Source organism: Bos indicus, chromosome 1 (genome assembly GCF_029378745.1).
Source record: "Bos indicus isolate NIAB-ARS_2022 breed Sahiwal x Tharparkar chromosome 1, NIAB-ARS_B.indTharparkar_mat_pri_1.0, whole genome shotgun sequence".
Taxonomy (NCBI): Eukaryota; Metazoa; Chordata; class Mammalia; order Artiodactyla; family Bovidae; genus Bos; species Bos indicus.
The window spans coordinates 156,622,367-156,638,662 of NC_091760.1; positions in this window are offsets into that span (position 1 = coordinate 156,622,367).

Consider the following 16,296-nt stretch of genomic DNA (forward strand, 5'->3'; position numbering starts at 1 on the left):
GACATCCTGCCCCACTTCCTACCCTGGATGCACATTTATGGGGCCCTAACTCAGCAGTCAGGGAGGAAGTCCCTTGACCAGTGTTTCTCAGGGCTTTCCTTTTCAGTCTGTGTTCTGTCCCTTGAAGTTTGGGATTATCACGCTTTGAATAATCACAAATATTGTTGTATCAAACTCTTGATTTCTATAAGAGTGGAACTCTAAAACATTCAACACTTTTACTCTTTGTTTGCTCCGTGCCATAAACCACCACTCTCAGATTGCTTACATTTTATTGCTTTCTTACCTTTGTCTTACCTCCATAGCTGCTCACTTATGAGTAAAATGAGGGCTTCCCTGGTGGCTCAGCTGGTAAAGAATCTTTCTGCAATGTGGGAGACCTGGGTTCGATCCTGTGTTGGGAAGATCCCCTGGAGAAGGGAACGACTACCCACTCCAGTATTCTGAACTAGAGAATCCCATGGATTCAGAAGGACTGATACTGAAGCTGAAACTGCAATTCTTTGGCCGCCTGATGGGAAGAAATGACTCATTGGAAAAGACCCTGATGCTGGGAAAGATTGAAGGCAGAAGGAGAAGGGGATGACAGAGGATGGCTGGATGGCATCACTGACTCAATGGACATGAGTTTGAGCAAGCTCCAGTTATCGATGATGGACAGGGAAGCCTGGCGGGCTGCAGTCCATGGGGTCACAAAGAGTCGGACACGACTGAGTGACTTTCACTTTCCTACCCTTCTCTAGCTTCTCTGGCTTGACGTAAAGGGGAGTACCTTCTGATTATTGGGCTGAATCATTTTAACTGGCTGCCTATATTACATTTATTGAAAACAGCCTTCTTAAATGATGTATCTTATACACTGGTGTCTAGAATCAGTCACCATTTCCATCTTAACAAGGTCTTGAATTTCTGGACTCTATTTCTTTTCATTTCAACTTATATCCCTGCCTTTTCTTAAAAAAAAAAAAAAAAAAAAAAAACCTCAATATTTTCTTGAAATAAGTTGCCAAATGTAATCAACACCACCACCTCTATCACTAAGTTTTACCAAGTGTTCTGCCATGGGATAACATGGATCCCCATCTTCCTAGGCTCAGTATATTTTGTTTTTTCCACTTTCTACTGCCCATCTATTAACCTAATGGCACATATTTTAGAGTTTTATATTTCTTTGTTTTTACGGCAGAACTCACTTCTAGTCATTAATATTTGTATGGGTAAGTGTATAGTTAGTTGAAGCTGAAGTGAGAAACAAATCCGAAACCTCAGTGGCTTAATATAACAGATTCATTTTTCACAAGGGTATGTTCTGTTGGCTCTTTGGTGACTTTCCTGGTCAACAGGTGTCTATAAAGAATGTCTTTCTCTTTTAATCTTGGGATGAGGTTTCCAGTTTACTGCAGAGGGGAAGCAAGATCTGCAGAGTAACACCATTAACCAAAATTCATCACAAGATCATGCAAACAGAAAGAGAGCTGTAAATTGTAAGGAAGCTTGTGGATATTTGTGAGTAATAAATGTCTCTGTCACCACATATGATGTGCATTAGTTATAAGTACTGAGCATTATATTGAAAAACCTAAATCCATTTTATACAAGTTATTACTGCCTCTCCCAAAAAGAAAAAATATATAATTTATTATTTAGAAGTCTATCAAGGAAGGAGAAAAAGCTAAAAGAATTTATTCAAAACTGATAAATGAAGAAATACCTGATGTTCAGAGAACTGTATTCTGATTTTATTTGCTTGTCAAATACATAACACAAAACTGACAACTACTTTAGGATATGTATTTAGACAACTTAATCTTTTAAAATTTTAGCTTCCTTGATAGCATAAACATTTATATTTGCAAATAATAATAAGATTAATGTTTTAAATTATGATATAACTTTAAACTTTGTTTTCTCATGAAAATACTTGTAAATTATGAAAATATAAAACAGAAAACTGAAGAAAAGAAAATGACGATTGTAACCGTTAGCAGTTACATTTTTCTTTAAGTTTTCACTTTCATACATAGCTTACACTGTAGCTACAATATTCTAATATTATGTGTTATCTTTTCATTTTGCTATATATTTAATATAGTATTTTCTTTTACTAGTCAAAATCATTTGTGAACATCATTTAATAGCTATTCAATCAAACACAGACATGTACCATATTTTATATAATTATAATCTATTTATTGGACATTCAGTTTTCCTTCTAAGTTTTTAAATTGAAAGTTAAAAGAAATGAGTGGCTTTACACATAAATCTCTGGACTTGTGAATATTTAATTAGCATAGATTCTAAGGAGTACAACTAACTGCTTGATCAGTGGGTATACATATTCAGTGGGTAAGTTTGCTTCCAGAAATATACTAATTTGTACCTCCCACCACTGGTGTACAAATATGTCCATCTTACCAAACCTTTATTAGCACTGATGTATACACACACACACACACACACAATATATATCTTTATCTTTGCTTAATGTGAGAGAAATAAAATATTACATCTTCTTGCTTTAACTCTATGTTTGTTATCTTTTGAAGTAACTTTTTATTTAATTGAAGAATACTTCCATAAAATAAAATAAGTACTTTAACGTTACAGTTAGATTGACAAATGTGTGTAACAGAGTAACTGCTATCACAATTGAGATAAATATTTTGATCAGTCCAGAAAGTTCCCTTGCGCCCATTTCAGGTCAATCCCCCCTAATAGACATTATTCTGATTTTATAGTTTTTAACATCAACTATATCAAAGCTGATATCAAAATGCAGCCATCTTATGTGTATTGCTTAAAGAGCTTTATATGTTTGTGTAACTAACATGCCAGTGAAGAAAAGGAACAGTTATCCCAGAAAAGCCTCCCTGTTCTCATCAGTTCCTTTACTTCTGGCCTTGGGCAATCACTGATCTGCTTTCAGTCAGTGTAGATTAATTTTGCCTATTTTAGAATTTCTTCTCTATTGAATAAATACTTAGGGATGGAATTGATGGGGCATAGACTCAGAGTATGCTTAACTTGAGCTCCTGCAAAACGGATTTTAAAGGGTATATTGATTCTGACTAGCATGTAGACATTTCCTTTATCCCACTTCCTTTCCAACATGTGAAATTGTCAATTTTTTTTTTAATTAGTTATTCTGGTGTGTGCACAGTGGTGTCATGTCAGCTTTCAACTTGCCTATGACACTGATGCTGTTGTGTGTCTTTCCACATGCTTATAAACCATTGCAACAAGATATCTGATTCTGTGAAGTGTCTGTAGATATTTTGCCCATCTTTTTTCTTTTTAAATTAAGTTGGAGCAAACTGCTTTACAGTGTGTGTTACTTCCTGCTGTACAACAACAGGAATCAGCTGTAAGTACACATATATCCCCTCCCTCCTGAGCCTCCCTCCCACTCACCCCCTATCCCAGCTCTCTAGGTCATCACAGAGCACACAGCTGAGCTCCCTATGTTATACACGCAGCTTCCCACTTTGTTGTTCTTCAGTCACTCAGTCGTGTCCGACTCTTTGTGACCCCATGGACTTCTGCACACCAGGCCTCCCTGTCCATCACCAACTCCCAGAGCTTTCTCAAACTCATGTCCATTGAGTCAGTGATGCCATCCAACCATCTCATCCTCTGTCGTCCCCTTCTCCTCCTACCCTCAATATTTCCCAGCATCAGGGTCTTTTCCAATGAGTCAGCTTTTCACATCAGGTGGCCAAAGTATTGGAGTTTCAGCTTCAACATCAGTCCTTCCAATGAACACCCAGGACTGATCTCCTTTAGGATGGACTGGTTGGATCTCCTTGCAGTCCAAGGGACTCTCAAGAGTCTTCTCCAACACCACAGTTCAAAAGCATCAATTCTTTGGCACTCAGCTTTCTTTATGGTCCAACTCTCACATCCATTCCTGACTACTTGAAAAACCACAGCTTTGACTACGCAGACCTTTGTCAGCAAAGTAGACTCTGCTCTTTAATATGCTGTCTAGGTTGATCATAGATTTTCTTCCAATGAGCAAGCATCATTTCATTTCATGGCTGCAGTTACCATCTACAGTGATTTTGGAGCCCAAGAAAATAAAGCCAGCCACTGTTTCCACTGTTTTCCCATCTATTTGCCATGAAGTGATGGGACCAGATGACATGATCTTAGTTTTCTGAATGTTGAGCTCCCCACTAGTCATCTATAGATAACTAGTTATCTATATACACGTGGTAATGTATATATGTCAATGTTACTCTCTCAATTCATCCCACTCCTTCCTTCCCCTGTGTGTCCAAAAGTCCGTTCTCTACATTTGTGTCTCTATTCCTGCCCTTCAAATAGGTTCTTCAGTACCATTTTTCTAGATTCCATATATATGCATTAATATACTGTACTGGTTTTTCTTTTTCTGACTTACTCCACTCTGTATGACAGACTCTAGGTTCATCTACCTCACTACAGCTGATTCAGTTTTGTTCCTTTTTAATGGCTGAGTACTATTTTATGTGTATATATATATAGCGCAACTTAGGACTGGAAATTCTGCAAGAGGTGGGAATACCAGACCACCTGACCTGCCTCTTGAGAAACCTGTATGCAGGTCAGGAAGCAACAGTTAGAACTGGACATGGAACAACAGACTGACTGCAAATCAGGAAAGGAGTACATCAAGGCTGTATATTGTCACCCTGCTTCTTTAACTTCTGTGCAGAGTACATCATGAGAAACGCTGCACTGGAAGAAGCACAAGCTGGAATCAAGATTGCCGGGAGAAATATCAATAACCTCAGAGATGCAGATGACACCACCCTTATGGCAGAAAGTGAAGAACTAAAGAGCCTCTTGATGAAAGTGAAAGAGAGTGAAAAAGTTGGCTTAAAACTCAACATTCATAAAACTAAGATCATTACATCTGGTCCCATCACTTCATGGCAAATAGATCGGGAAACAGTGGCTGACTTTATTTTTCTGGGCTCCAAAATCACTGCAGATGGTGATTGGAGCCATGAAATTAAAAGACGCTTACTCCTTGGAAGGAAAGTTATGACCAACCTAGACAGTATATTCAAAAGCAGAGACATTACTTTGTCAACAAAGGTCCATATAGTCAAGGCTATGGTTTTTCCAGGAGTCATGTGTGGATGTGAGAGTTGGACTCTAAAGAAAGCTGAGCACCGAAGAATTGATGCTTTTGAACTGTGGTGTTGGAGAAGACTCTTGAGAGTCCCTTGGACTGCAAGGAGATCCAACCAGTCCATCCTAAAGGAGATCAGTCCTGAATATTCATTGGAAGGACTGATGCTGACCTTGTGAAACATTGGAGTTTCACAATACTTTGGCCACCTGATGCAGAGAGCTGATTCATTTGAAAAGACCCTGATTCTGGGAAAGATTGAAGGCAGGAGGAGAAGGGGATGACAGAGGATGAGATGGTTGGATGGCATCATCGACTCAATGGACATGAGTTTGAGTGAACTCCGGGAGTCAATGATGGGCAGGGAGACCTTGTGTGCTGCAGTCCATGGGCTTGCAAAGAGTTGGACAAGACTGAGCGATTGAACTGAACTGAACTGAATACCACAACTTCTTTATCCATTCTTCTGTCAATGGACATTTAAGTTTAATCCATGTCCTGATTATTGTAAATAGTGCTGCAATGAACATTGGGGTATATGTGTCTTTTTCAATTATGGTTTTCTCAAGGTTTGTGCCCAGTAGTGGGATTTCTGTGTCATATATTTGTTTTATTCCTAGCTTCTTAAAGGATATCCATACTGTTCTCCATAGTGGCTGCATCAATTTATGCTCCCATCAACAATGCAGAAATATTTCCCTATTCCTTCAGTCTCTTCAGCATGTTTTGCTTGTAGATTTTTTTAATGATGGCCATTCTTACCAGTGTGAGGTGTGCCCATCTTTTAAATGTTTATTTAAATTTTTTAATTAAATTTTTTTATTGTAATATAGTTGATTCATCATGTTTTGTTATTTCAGGTGTACAGCACAGTAATTAAACTGTACATATACATGTATTCACTCTGTTTCAGATTCTTTCTTCATATAGGTTATCCCAGAATACTGAATAGAGTTCCCTGTGCTGTACAATAGGTTCTTGCTGGTTACCTATCTTTTATACAGTGGTATTATTATAGAGTCAGCATCAGACTTTATTTTTCTGGGCTCCAAAATCACTGCAGATGGTGATTGCAACCGTGAAATTAAAAGACGCTTACTCCTTGGAAGGAAAGTTATGACCAATCTAGATAGCATATTCAAAAGCAGAGACATTACTTTGCCAACAAAGGTTTGTCTAGTCAAGGCTATGGTTTTTCCTGTGGTCATGTATGGATGTGAGAGTTGGACTGTGAAGAAGGCTGAGCGCCGAAGAATTGATGCTTTTGAACTGTGGTGTTGGAGAGGACTCTTGCGAGTCCGTTGGACTGCAAGGAGATCCAACCAGTCCATTCTGAAGGAGATCAGCCCTGGGATTTCTTTGGAAGGAATGATGCTGAAGCTGAAACTCCAGCACTTTGGCCACGTCATGCGAAGAGTTGACTCATTGGAAAAGACTCTGATGCTGGGAGGGATTGGGGGCAGGAGGAGAAGGGGACGCCAGAGGATGAGATGGCTGGATGGCATCACTGACTCGATGGACGTGAGTCTGGGTGAACTCCGGGAGTTGGTGATGGACAGGGAGGCCTGGCGTGCTGCCATTCATGGGGTCGCAAAGAGTGGGACACGACTGAGCGACTGATCTGGTCTGATTATTATAGAGTCTATGTTATTTCCAAGCTCCAGGTTTATGCCCCATCCACATCTCCCCTTTGCTATATGTAAGTTTGCTTTTGATATATGTAAATCTGTTTTTATTTTGTGAATAAATTCATTTCCATAATTAAAAAATAAGACTTCATACATGCACCCATCTTTTTAAAAATTGTTTGTCTTTTATTAAGTCACAACAGCTTTTGTTTTGCTGGATAATTCTATCAGATATATGTACTGTGAATTATTTCCCTAATTAGTGGCTTTTCTTTTTATTTTCATAACAGTGTCTTTCAAAATGCAGTTCATTTTTTACAACAGTTTTAAATTATTTTTCTTATATAGTTGGTGCTTTTTGTAACCTATCTAAGAAGTTTTCTTTAACCTCATGCTAACAAAGATTTTCTCCTTATTACCCTCTAGTAACTTTGTAGATTCAGTTTTTATGCTTGTGTCTATGTTGCATTTTGCATGAATTTTAGTATATGGTCTGAATTAAGGGTCAGGGCTCATTTTTTAAGCTAAATGGGAAAAGACTCTGCTATATGCATATGTATAAATAAATCACTTTATAATATATCTGCCTGTAAGTCAGCTATACACCAATGTAAAATTTTTGAAAATAAAATAAATACCTACCAGGTAAGAAAAGATACAGCATAATACTAAAGAATGTGTTAACCATTGGACAACTGCACTCACCTTCCATGCTAGTAAGGTCATGCTTAAAATTTCACATACTAGCCTTCAGCATTACACAAACCAAGAAATTTCAGATGTCTCAGCTGGGTTTAGAAAAGGAAGAGGAGCCAGCAATCAAATTGCCAACATTCTCTGAATCAAAGAGAAAGCCATGAAATTCCAGAAGAACATCTACCTCTGTTTCATTGACTATGCCAAAGCCTTTGACTGTGAATCATAATAAACTGTGGAAAACTATTAAAGAAATGGGAATTCCAGACCATCTTACCTGTCTTCTGAGAAACCTGTATGCGGGTCAAGAAGCAACAGTCAGAACCCTGTATGGAAAAACTGAGTGGTTCAAGATTGAGAAAGGAGTACGACAGGGCTGCCTGCTGCCACCCTGTTTGTTTAATCTATAGGCTGAGCACACCATGAGAAATGCCAGGCTGGATGGGTTACAAGCTGGAATTAAGATAGGCAGGAGAAACAACAACAACCTCAGGTAGGCAGATGATACCACTCTAAAGGCAGAAAGCAAAGAGGAACTGAAGACCCTCTTGATGAGGGTGAAGGAGGAGAGTGAAAGAGCCGACTTTAAATATTAAATAAACTAAGATCATGGCATCCGGCCCCATTACTTCATGGCAAATAGAAGGGGAAAAGGTGGAAGTAGTGACAGATTTCCTCTTCTTGGGCTCCGAAATCACTGCCAGTGGTGACTGCAGCCATGAAATCAGATGATTGCTTCTTGGCAGGAAAGCGATGACAAACCTAGGCAGTGTGTTTAAAAGCAGAGGCATTACTCTGCTGACAAAGGTGGTATAGTCGAGGCTACGGTCTTCCCAATGGTCACATAGGGTTGTGAGAGCTGGACCATAAAGAAGGCAGAGTGTGGAAGAATTGATGCTTTTGAATGGTTGTGCTGGAGAAGACTCCTGAGAGTCCATTGGGCTGCAAGACCAAACCAGTCAGTCTTAAGGGAAATCAACCCTGTATACTCATTGGAAGGACTGATGCTGAAGCTGAAGCTCCAGTATTTTGGTCACCTGATGAGAATAGCTGACTAATTGGAAAAGTCGCTGATCCTGGGAAAGATTGAGGGCAGAAGGAGAAGAGGGCATTAGAGGGTAAGATGGCTGGATGGCATCACCAATGCAATGGATATGAACGTGGGCAAACTTCAGGAGATGGCAAAGGACAGGGAGGCCTGGACTGCTGTAGTCCGTGGGGCCGCAAAGAGCTGGACACGACTGGGAGAATGAACAAAAAACAACAGGAAGAAAAGACAGAGCTTGGAGGCCCAGAGGAGCGGCAGGTCCTCAAAGATCTTGCCTTATGAGCTTGGCACATGATAGAGCATCACATGTTATGTTTTCAAAGATGGTTATTTCCTGTGATTGTCCTACTAGGACCCACTTATAACAGTTTGAAGTTAAATCCTTATGAGACCACAGACATAGAGGTTATGAAATCAGAATGTGTAATTTCAAAGGCTGCTGCTTCCAAATCGTGCTTAAAGAAGTACTTTTGTGATTGGTTTACATGATTGTACAGCACAATACAATACTGGAAAGCAATTTTCCCCCAATTAAAAATAAAAAATTTTTAGAAAGAAAGAGTCAGGGAGATTCTATCTGCTTCTGCAACTTCTCTGAATGTCTTCCACCAGTGAACTCTATATCTGAATGGAATGGTGGTGCAACAAATAAATAAAAATACAAAAAAAAAAAAAGAAGTTAAGAAGAAGCAACTCTTAGCAAGTTGAGGGCTGAGAAAATCCAGCCAGAAAGAACCTCTGTGCTGGGGCAGGGGGGGGACACACACTTGGGAGTGAAGGTAAAGCACCGAAGAAGCGTCTCTGACTCAGCAGCTCTCTTCATTGTCTTTCCTCTGCTCTGACTCAGCAGCTCTCTTCACTGTCTTTCCTCTGGCATGTATCACTTCTCCCCTCCTTCAGGAAGGTGAGTGAGTGGAGGGCAAAGAAGGCCCACCAGTCTGAAGCATCTGGGACTTCTGCACAGGCTCCCTCTGGGGCTGGTTAGACTCTGCCAAAGAGCAGATCAGTGCATGATGGGCAAGATCTCCCACATGAGAGAGCAGGGCCATGCTTACCCTCGCAGTCCTAGGACTCAAGCAGTGCAAGCTGGACACTCGGCTAAAACTCAGTGAAAATTTCAGGCAAATGACGGGGGAGAGAGAAAACCATTTGACTCGCTGACTTGATTTTATGGAATAATGGCCTTGAAGAGTCAAAGAAGTGGGCAGGAATTTAAAACTACTTTATTTTCCATGATAGGTTATTACAAGATATTGAGTATGACTCCCTGTACTCTACAGTAAATCCTATTTGAAATAGAGAGATAGACAGATAGGTAGAAAACCGAATTACTTTGCTGTACACCTGAAATAACACAGTATTGTACATTAGGTATACTTCAATAAAAAATAGTTTACTGTGTCTTTTAACTTTAAAAAATAAAAGGCATATCTAGTTGTTTCTGTATTGTTAGTTTAAAAGATTTTACTTCCCCTATAGAAACACTTTGGTATCTTTATTGAAATTCAGTTAACTCTATATAAAGGGAATTATTTCTGTACTCTCTATTCTGTTGTCTTGGTTTATATGTCTGTCTTGCCATGAATAATGTGTGGAATTGACTCAGTGATCTCTTTGGAGGTGGCATGGATGATGGTCTATAGTCATATGATGGGCTCCATTTAAAAGCCTCTGAATAACTAAGATCTGAAAGCTCTTGAACAGCTAATGTGAAAGAACCCCCACAAACATAAAAATACATTTTGGGGGAAAAAAAAAAAAACGTAGCTTCAGTTCTGTTCAGTTGCTCAGTCGTGTCTGACTCTTTGCAACCCCATGAACCGCAGATAACAGATACAACTTAGCAACTAAAACAACAACAAAATAAGCTACCCTGACTCACTTTTATTAAAGGCCTGTATTCAATACTGGAAGAAACTTCAACCACGTGTGTTCTAGCATTTCTCACACTGGGGTTTACATAGCCTAGCAACATTTATTTCCCAATAATAAGGCTTTAGTATTAGATATTTAATATTGTATACAACCTTTTTCAAAACATAAATTATTTGAAGAAAATAAACAATTTTAGTAACTTACTGAAATGGGAAATTTTTTCTGATGTGTATTTTTGTAGATATTATTAAAATGATTTTGGTACAGTCTGAAATTATCACAAGCAACTCAGCGTGTCATAATCTGAGAAGTACTAGAGCCTATAAAACAACTAAAGGTCCTCTAGGGAGATTTCCACAGAAAAATGAGCAGTATCTCATCCAGTCAATACGTTTCATTTTCAGGAACAAATGAAAATTTCAAGTATTTATGATATGGCTTTTGGGTCTTAAGTACTTAAGTAAGGATAGTGTTCAAGTCTCCTTATGCTACATACATGGTTTTATCAACTATTCAGTTCAGTTCAGTCGCTCAGTCGTGTCCAACTCTTTGCAACCCCATGGACTGCAGCACGCCAGGCCTCCCTGTCCATCACTAATTCCCAAAGTCCACCCAAACCCATGTCCATTCAGTTGGTGATGCCATCCAACCATCTCATCCTCTGTTGTCCCCTCCTCCTCCTGCCCTCAATCTTTCCCAGCCTCAGGGTCTTTTCAAATGAGTCAGCTCTCTGCATCAGGTGGCCAAAGTATTGGAGTTTCAGCTCAACGTCAGTCCTTCCAATGAACATCCAGGACTGATCTCCCCTAGGAGGGACTGGTTAGATCACATTGCAATCCAAGGGACTCTCAAGAGTCTTCTCCAACACCACAGTTCAAAAGCATCAATTCTTCGGTGCTCAGCTTTCTTTAGAGCCCAACTCTCACATCCATACATGACCACTGGAAAAACCACAGCCTTGACTAGACGGACCTTTGTTGACAAAGTAATGTCTCTGCTTTTTAATATGTTGTCTAGGTTGGTCATAACTTTCCTTCCAAGGAGTAAGCATCTTTTAATTTCATGGCTCCAATCACCATCTGCAGTAGTTTTGGAGTCCCCCAAAATAAAGTCTGACACTGTTTCCATTGTTTCCCCATCTATTTGCCATGAAATGATGGGACCAGATGCCACGATCTTAGTTTTCTGAATGTTGAGCTTTAAGCCAACTTTTTCACGCTCCTCTTTCACTTTCATCAAGAGGCTCTTTAGTTCCTCTTGGCTTTCTGCCATAGGGTGGTGTCATCTGCATATCTGAGGTTATTGATATTTCTCCCGGCAATCTTGATTCCAGCTTGTGCTTCTTCCAGCCCAGTGTTTCTCATGATGTACTCTGCATAGAAGTTAAATAAGCAGGGTGACAATATACAGCCTTGATGTACTCCTTTTCCTATTTGGAACCAGTCTGTTGTTCCATGTCCAGTTCTAACTATTCCTTCCTGACCTGCATATAGGTTTCTCATGAGGCAGGTCGGGTGGTCTGGTATTCCCATCTCTTTCAGAATTTTCCACAGTTTATTGTGATCCACACAGTCAAAGGCTTTGGCATAGTCAATAAAGCAGAAATAGATGTTTTTCTGGAACTCTCTTGCGTTTTTGATGATCCAGTGGATGTTGGCAATTTGATCTCTGGTTCCTCTGCCTTTTCTAAAACCAGCTTGAACATCTGGAAGTTCATGGTTCATGTATTGCTGAAGCCTGGCTTGGAGAATTTTGAGCATTACTTTACTAGAGTCAACTATACCTCTGTGTTAAAAGTACCTTTTTCTCTTTGCCTACTCTTTGAAACATATATTCAAATTGTTATTACTGCAGTTTTTATGAGAGTGGAACCATTATCTACATTAATATAATTATGCAGAAAGAGGCCAATTAATAAGTCAAATTGTGCTTTTGAATTTTGTCATTTCATAATGCACGGAGCCCTCAAAATTTTGATTTGTTTAAATTATGTCTCAGGAAGCAACCAAATAAAGTTGAAATTTTATAAATTTCATTTTCATGATTAACCTTGACTATCTAGTTTTTAATAGAATTTCTGGGTTTTCCTGAACGTAATCGATATGGTTGAATACAATTTGTCCTTTGAATATAATAATACACTATACATTAATTTTGAAAAGACAGTAAACCTCTAGAAGGGTGTAATCCTTAAGAAAAATAGGGACTAGAGGTGATTTTAGCTCCCCCCCCCAGACTCTTCCCCACGTGCCTAAATAAGCATTTGAAAGCAACTGAAACTGTTAGATGCCCCTGTTTTGTTGCCTTTGGCAGAAAGAATGAGTAAGCTTACGAAGTGCTATCTAGGGAAGTGTTTGTTGAAACTTTAACTTGATGTAAAGAAGCTGCAGCGTGGGCTTGTTGGTCGATAAAAATACTCCTCATTTCCGAAATTCAAATAAAGCTACACTTCTGGACAACACTTCAGAAACAGCACGTGGAGTGAAGCCTGGTCAGGGCGTGCTTGAGTTCATTCATTCTCTCCCTCCCTCACTCACTGTGGGGTAACCACAGTCTCCAGGGTTCCTGAGTCACTTTATGAATCATTCCTGTTCTGAATCATTTCATGCACCAAGCACAGCTGTGATATTGATACTGATTATTTTTTTTAATAAGTTAAAACATATTAAATTTTGCAAAGGCAGCCTTTGTTTGAATGAGGTGTCCTGGTGACACATCTGTCTGCTGCTGAGGGCGAGCAGTAACGCTAAGGAGCCGCTGTGGGGCAGAGCTGAGCCTGGTGTGAGTCCTGTGGGGAAGCCAGATCTCATCCAAAAGAACATCAGCTGAAATGACCAGGACACCGATTCTTCACACAATTAAGAGGAGACAGCCTCACAACTGTTGGAATTAAGTACCATGGTTTTTGATACCATCAAGGAAAATACAGTCGTACCTCACCACCTGTTGAGAAAACACAAGTAAATATGCTACTGGCAAACCACTGACAGGTACCTCGGTAGTCACCTGGACATCCATGCCCTGTGCAACCTGACACGTGGATTCCTCACCCCCAGCACGTGCACTCCACTGTTTTGTTTTTTAAAAAAGCCAAGTCTAGTGTCTGTATCAGGTGCAGGGCCTCTGAGTCGCCTGAACTTCCGTTAAGCTAAGCAATACCTCCTGAGCTTCCCTGGTGTCTCAGGTGGTAAAGAAGCTGCAAGTAATGCAGGAGGTTTGGGTTCAATTCGGGAAGAGAATAGCAACCCACTCCAGTACTCTTGCCTGGAAAATCCCACGGACGGAGGATCCTGGTCGGCTGCAGTTCATGGGGTCACAAAGAGTTGGCCACAACTGAGTGACTTTACTTCCACTTTTCAATGTGCATTAAAGGTTACTGAACTTTTTGTTCTTATTAATGATCATGTGATGTGCATCATAGTTTACTGAACTTTCCCTCTATTTTCTCTCAGATCAGCAATTTAAAATGAAATTATTCCTCAAAGTAGCCTGGAAGTGTTTTTCCTAATATTTGTTAGAATATAAAATATTCTCAAAGTGCTGTGCCTTCTCAGTTCCCATGATCCCTACTGTGGCATATCTGAGCCTTCACATTCCCTGAGGCAGAGTCTGTATGCCCTCTGCCTGTACACACAGTCCCCATAACTATTTGTATCCCTTACATGTTCTACATTTATTAGGCAACAGATACGCACGGTGCTCAGTACTTTGCTAACCAGTAAGGAACCCAAAGAGTAAGACTGACAGATAAAAAGTCAAGGCTGAATCACAAGGTTTACAATAATTACAGACAGTTTTATAAACTGCTGTTGTGGGTGTTTTTTCAGCTCACTTGTTTTGTTACAGTCTCTGCTTCAACTGTTCTTCTTGAGTTCCACTAACTTCAAGGCAGCCTGGATGCTTGCTCCCAGGAGAAGAGCCAGAAGTAGCAGACACAACTTTGAAAATTAAAAAAACATCCCTTTATTAAAAAAAAAAAAGTTGCACTTTGATATGAAAATATTTTCTGAAAGATGTGCCTTGTTTATCCTATGGCTTTAGAAATAACTTTACCACATACCATGAATCATCAGAGGCACATATACTCCAGCTTGAGAAGCTTTAAAGGTGATCTACAAAAGAACTGCCATGAATATTTTATCAGAAGAGTTAGAACTCAAAAGAAAAGGAGGAAGTTAATCTTCCATCACTACATTAGGACTGGAGCATCAAGGGTACCACCTTAACAGTTTGGGAAAAATTATATATATATATATATATATATATATATATATATATATATTGATCCAAGAAAGAGCAGAGGTACAAAGGAAAAGTCACAAGGACACTCTGCTGGGACCATTTAGATTTCAGTGTCCTCTTTCGAGTTGATTATCTGACCTTGGGAAAGTCTCCGCCTTTCTTAGTGTACTGTTCTCCCTCTGCTGGAGTAATTGCACCATCTCTACCATCTTCTCTAGTTTCCATCCTATGATCTAAAAATGCCCTGAATTTCTTGTCACTTTATAGCACCCCACTTTGAACTAATGAACACAGTAGAGTGGCAAAGATCCCTAAGTGCCAAGCTCGCCACCAAAAATAGCTTCAGTAATGTAATTCTAAAATGTTTGACTGCCTGCAACTTTGAGGCTGCCACAAAAGGAAGAAACGAACCTTTATTGAGCTACTACAATGTGCGAGTCATCGCATACCCCACAATGGGAAGGAAATGGCTGCACTTTGCTCCTTACAATCTATTTAGAACCAAAGTGTAATTACAGAAGAAACATTCCAAAACTGGGTAACAGCAACGGAAAAAACCAAATCTTGAAATTTAAAGTGATAGCGAACATGAGAAAGAATTAATGTTAGAAGTCTTTTGGAGAAGGCCAGTTTTTCACCTGGATTTTGGGGGAAATGATAACTAAGTAATCAAAAGAAGGAAGGGAAAGTAGATGTTGGAAAAGTAACAAAAAATGCACTTGAATTTGCAGCATAAGAATTTTTAATTAAGTAGTAGAATGAAGAAATTGGCAACATGGAGGCCATAGTTTAGCTCCTTAAGTGAGTCCACACGAAGTAAATAACACTCTCTAGTCAGAGGACATAAATCTATATTGAAAATCTACAAAAAAAACACATAAGTTCAAGCCAAGGACCACAAAAGATAGAAAGCATCCAAAGCACAACACTAGCTCCTAAGATATCCCTGATTTAGCAGAAGACTCAAAGCACCCAGACCTTGAAAGGTAAAAAAACTAAACTTTATAAGAAATCAAGACATCAAAATAAGACCTGTCTTGATATTTTACAAGACATTTCCAAATAAAGAATTTGAGTAATGAGACTACAACTCAGAAAAGAGAGAGATCAGTAAGCCAGCACCATGAGATTAAAAAAGAAGTGAGCAGCCTGATGTCTGACCACCAGGAACTTATAATTTTCAAGCATCTACTTCACCAACACTTAGAAATGCTCACCCCTCCCTTCCTCCTCAATACCCTTTTATTCCTATTTTCTGTTAACTGAGTGATGACGGCACTGCCATTTACATCAGCAGTGAGCATCTATTCTCATCTTCTGCTAAAACATTGGGTTTAAAAACATACAAAGGAGCAGCAGGAGACTTGAAAAAGACCAGCTTTATATATATGTATAAATTTATTTTTCTTTTTTATTCTGTGAAAGTCTAAAAATGGAAATCAGGGTAGAATCTAGGGAAGAGAAGGAGGGTGTAAGAATCACTCTCACATCTTTAATGCACTAGGCAAGACTGAATTGTCTTTATCTGTATATGAGCAAAGGGATACGGTTCTTCTTTCAAGTTCTCAGGGGCAGCAAGGATCGTTGCCAGGGTTGGATTTTCAAGTGGAGAAAGATGATTCCTAAGCTTATTTTGAAGCTGTCTACCTGAACATGGACTGTATTATTTAAGCAGGAAGCTTTGGAGA